The 5000-nt window shown below is 45.7% G+C and overlaps 1 protein-coding gene across 1 annotated transcript in view; it reads right to left on the bottom strand.

Annotated features, from left to right (window-relative positions):
- The window catches only part of LOC311238007 (chondroitin sulfate N-acetylgalactosaminyltransferase 1-like), a gene marked incomplete at its 5' end in the record, with an annotated part of 30429 nt that overhangs the window by 21363 nt on the left and 4066 nt on the right, over positions 1-5000 (bottom strand). The gene's annotated exons all lie outside the window — the stretch shown is intronic.

Below are 5000 nucleotides of genomic sequence, written 5' to 3' on the forward strand. Positions count from 1 at the left end.
TCTGAAGAGAGAGAGACTGAAGAGAGAGAGAGTCTGAAGAGAGAGTCTGAAGAGAGAGAGAGACTGAAGAGAGAGAGTCTGAAGAGAGAGAGAGTCTGAAGAGAGAGAGACTGAAGAGAGAGAGAGTCTGAAGAGAGAGAGACTGAAGAGAGAGAGAGTCTGAAGAGAGAGAGTCTGAAGAGAGAGAGTCTGAAGAGAGAGAGACTGAAGAGAGAGAGAGTCTGAAGAGAGAGAGTCTGAAGAGAGAGAGAGTCTGAAGAGAGAGAGACTGAAGAGAGAGAGTCTGAAGAGAGAGAGAGTCTGAAGAGAGAGAGACTGAAGAGAGAGAGAGTCTGGAGAGAGAGAGACTGAAGAGAGAGAGAGTCTGAAGAGAGAGAGTCTGAAGAGAGAGAGTCTGAAGAGAGAGAGAGACTGAAGAGAGAGAGAGTCTGAAGAGAGAGAGAGAGTCTGAAGAGAGAGAGACTGAAGAGAGAGAGACTGAAGAGAGAGAGTCTGAAGAGAGAGAGAGTCTGAAGAGAGAGAGAGAGTCTGAAGAGAGAGAGTCTGAAGAGAGAGAGAGAGTCTGAAGAGAGAGAGACTGAAGAGAGAGAGACTGAAGAGAGAGAGAGTCTGAAGAGAGAGAGAGAGTCTGAAGAGAGAGAGAGAGTCTGAAGAGAGAGAGTCTGAAGAGAGAGAGTCTGAAGAGAGAGAGACTGAAGAGAGAGAGAGTCTGAAGAGAGAGAGAGTCTGAAGAGAGAGAGAGAGTCTGAAGAGAGAGAGACTGAAGAGAGAGAGAGAGTCTGAAGAGAGAGAGAGAGTCTGAAGAGAGAGAGAGTCTGAAGAGAGAGAGAGACTGAAGAGAGAGAGAGTCTGAAGAGAGAGAGTCTGAAGAGAGAGAGTCTGAAGAGAGAGAGAGTCTGAAGAGAGAGAGACTGAAGAGAGAGAGACTGAAGAGAGAGAGAGTCTGAAGAGAGAGAGAGAGTCTGAAGAGAGAGAGAGTCTGAAGAGAGAGAGAGTCTGAAGAGAGAGAGACTGAAGAGAGAGAGTCTGAAGAGAGAGAGTCTGAAGAGAGAGAGTCTGAAGAGAGAGAGTCTGAAGAGAGAGAGAGTCTGAAGAGAGAGAGAGTCTGAAGAGAGAGAGAGTCTGAAGAGAGAGAGACTGAAGAGAGAGAGTCTGAAGAGAGAGAGTCTGAAGAGAGAGAGTCTGAAGAGAGAGAGACTGAAGAGAGAGAGAGTCTGAAGAGAGAGAGAGTCTGAAGAGAGAGAGAGTCTGAAGAGAGAGAGACTGAAGAGAGAGAGTCTGAAGAGAGAGAGTCTGAAGAGAGAGAGTCTGAAGAGAGAGAGAGACTGAAGAGAGAGAGAGTCTGAAGAGAGAGAGAGTCTGAAGAGAGAGAGAGTCTGAAGAGAGAGAGTCTGAAGAGAGAGAGAGAGTCTGAAGAGAGAGAGACTGAAGAGAGAGAGACTGAAGAGAGAGAGAGTCTGAAGAGAGAGAGAGAGTCTGAAGAGAGAGAGAGAGTCTGAAGAGAGAGAGTCTGAAGAGAGAGAGTCTGAAGAGAGAGAGAGAGACTGAAGAGAGAGAGAGTCTGAAGAGAGAGAGAGTCTGAAGAGAGAGAGAGAGTCTGAAGAGAGAGAGACTGAAGAGAGAGAGAGTCTGAAGAGAGAGAGAGAGTCTGAAGAGAGAGAGAGTCTGAAGAGAGAGAGAGACTGAAGAGAGAGAGAGTCTGAAGAGAGAGAGTCTGAAGAGAGAGAGAGTCTGAAGAGAGAGAGAGTCTGAAGAGAGAGAGACTGAAGAGAGAGAGTCTGAAGAGAGAGAGTCTGAAGAGAGAGAGTCTGAAGAGAGAGAGACTGAAGAGAGAGAGAGTCTGAAGAGAGAGAGAGTCTGAAGAGAGAGAGAGTCTGAAGAGAGAGAGACTGAAGAGAGAGAGAGTCTGAAGAGAGAGAGAGTCTGAAGAGAGAGAGAGTCTGAAGAGAGAGAGACTGAAGAGAGAGAGAGTCTGAAGAGAGAGAGAGTCTGAAGAGAGAGAGTCTGAAGAGAGAGAGACTGAAGAGAGAGAGTCTGAATAGAGAGAGTCTGAAGAGAGAGAGTCTGAAGAGAGAGAGAGACTGAAGAGAGAGAGAGTCTGAAGAGAGAGAGACTGAAGAGAGAGAGAGTCTGAAGAGAGAGAGAGTCTGAAGAGAGAGAGAGACTGAAGAGAGAGAGAGTCTGAAGAGAGAGAGAGTCTGAAGAGAGAGAGACTGAAGAGAGAGAGAGTCTGAAGAGAGAGAGAGAGTCTGAAGAGAGAGAGAGAGTCTGAAGAGAGAGAGTCTGAAGAGAGAGAGTCTGAAGAGAGAGAGAGAGACTGAAGAGAGAGAGAGTCTGAAGAGAGAGAGAGTCTGAAGAGAGAGAGACTGAAGAGAGAGAGAGAGTCTGAAGAGAGAGAGAGAGTCTGAAGAGAGAGAGAGACTGAAGAGAGAGAGAGTCTGAAGAGAGAGAGAGAGTCTGAAGAGAGAGAGAGTCTGAAGAGAGAGAGAGAGTCTGAAGAGAGAGAGACTGAAGAGAGAGAGACTGAAGAGAGAGAGAGTCTGAAGAGAGAGAGTCTGAAGAGAGAGAGTCTGAAGAGAGAGAGACTGAAGAGAGAGAGAGTCTGAAGAGAGAGAGAGAGTCTGAAGAGAGAGAGAGTCTGAAGAGAGAGAGACTGAAGAGAGAGAGAGTCTGAAGAGAGAGAGAGACTGAAGAGAGAGAGAGTCTGAAGAGAGAGAGTCTGAAGAGAGAGAGTCTGAAGAGAGAGAGACTGAAGAGAGAGAGAGTCTGAAGAGAGAGAGTCTGAAGAGAGAGAGAGTCTGAAGAGAGAGAGACTGAAGAGAGAGAGTCTGAAGAGAGAGAGAGTCTGAAGAGAGAGAGACTGAAGAGAGAGAGAGTCTGGAGAGAGAGAGACTGAAGAGAGAGAGAGAGTCTGAAGAGAGAGAGAGTCTGAAGAGAGAGAGTCTGAAGAGAGAGAGAGTCTGAAGAGAGAGAGAGTCTGAAGAGAGAGAGAGTCTGAAGAGAGAGAGAGTCTGAAGAGAGAGAGACTGAAGAGAGATAGTCTGAAGAGAGAGAGTCTGAAGAGAGAGAGTCTGAAGAGAGAGAGACTGAAGAGAGAGAGAGTCTGAAGAGAGAGAGAGAGTCTGAAGAGAGAGAGACTGAAGAGAGAGAGAGTCTGAAGAGAGAGAGAGAGTCTGAAGAGAGAGAGAGAGTCTGAAGAGAGAGAGTCTGAAGAGAGAGAGTCTGAAGAGAGAGAGAGAGACTGAAGAGAGAGAGAGTCTGAAGAGAGAGAGAGTCTGAAGAGAGAGAGACTGAAGAGAGAGAGAGAGTCTGAAGAGAGAGAGAGAGTCTGAAGAGAGAGAGAGACTGAAGAGAGAGAGAGTCTGAAGAGAGAGAGAGAGTCTGAAGAGAGAGAGAGTCTGAAGAGAGAGAGAGAGTCTGAAGAGAGAGAGACTGAAGAGAGAGAGACTGAAGAGAGAGAGAGTCTGAAGAGAGAGAGTCTGAAGAGAGAGAGTCTGAAGAGAGAGAGACTGAAGAGAGAGAGAGTCTGAAGAGAGAGAGAGTCTGAAGAGAGAGAGAGTCTGAAGAGAGAGAGACTGAAGAGAGAGAGAGTCTGAAGAGAGAGAGAGACTGAAGAGAGAGAGAGTCTGAAGAGAGAGAGTCTGAAGAGAGAGAGTCTGAAGAGAGAGAGACTGAAGAGAGAGAGAGTCTGAAGAGAGAGAGTCTGAAGAGAGAGAGAGTCTGAAGAGAGAGAGACTGAAGAGAGAGAGTCTGAAGAGAGAGAGAGTCTGAAGAGAGAGAGACTGAAGAGAGAGAGAGTCTGGAGAGAGAGAGACTGAAGAGAGAGAGAGAGTCTGAAGAGAGAGAGAGTCTGAAGAGAGAGAGTCTGAAGAGAGAGAGAGTCTGAAGAGAGAGAGAGTCTGAAGAGAGAGAGAGTCTGAAGAGAGAGAGAGTCTGAAGAGAGAGAGACTGAAGAGAGATAGTCTGAAGAGAGAGAGTCTGAAGAGAGAGAGTCTGAAGAGAGAGAGACTGAAGAGAGAGAGTCTGAAGAGAGAGAGTCTGAAGAGAGAGAGTCTGAAGAGAGAGAGAGACTGAAGAGAGAGAGTCTGAAGAGAGAGAGAGAGTCTGAAGAGAGAGAGTCTGAAGAGAGAGAGAGACTGAAGAGAGAGAGAGACTGAAGAGAGAGAGAGTCTGAAGAGAGAGAGAGCTGCAAAATATGTCAATTCATGTCACAAGAAAAGGGACAACCAGTAGGACACATATACTGTATATATATACATGTACCATGTTTTATTCACCGCACCATCTCCTTTATTTCTTTGATCTTGTTCTGTTGATATTGTTCTTGTATTGTATAATGTTGTTTGCTGTTTATGTCATAATTGTGCTTTGGCAACATTTGTGAAATTTCATGCCAATAAAGCTTTTTGAATTGAATTGAATTGAATTGATAGTCTGAAGAGAGAGAGAGTCTGAAGAGCCAGAGAGTCTGAGGCCCAGCCCCTCAATACCCACAGAGAAGAGACAGGTGAGTGGTTCTCAACGTGTGGCCCGGGGACCCCCAGGGGTCTCTGAAGGTGTTCCAGGGGGAACAGTGGGTGGTTTCACCATCATGTCACTGACTGGAAGACAGAACCTTTCAGAACCACCTGTTCTCTCTCTCATCTCCTCAACTCATTCTGAACGTAATCATTCTGAACTACAAAGATCTTCTCAAACGGGGGTCCCTGAGACCAGATCACATGGGGGTCTCTCCACAGTCTCATGTGTATGGATTTTGGGGTCCTTGGCAAGAAAAAGATTGATCCAATCTATGATGTATTGTAAATAATATGTAGTAACCTGCATAATATACATTGATATGATATGATATGACATGACATGATTAGACGTGATTTCAGTCACTGTAAAATAAAATATTGTTAAATGCTATGACATAATATGATATGATAGATACAAATCATCATTGTAGAAGGTCCCCTTTTTACATGTTTGCTGCCAAATCAAGTCCCTTGAGTTTA

This window comes from Notolepis coatsorum (genome assembly GCF_963971535.1).
Source record: "Notolepis coatsorum genome assembly, chromosome: 12".
In the NCBI taxonomy this organism is placed as follows: domain Eukaryota; kingdom Metazoa; phylum Chordata; class Actinopteri; order Aulopiformes; family Paralepididae; genus Notolepis; species Notolepis coatsorum.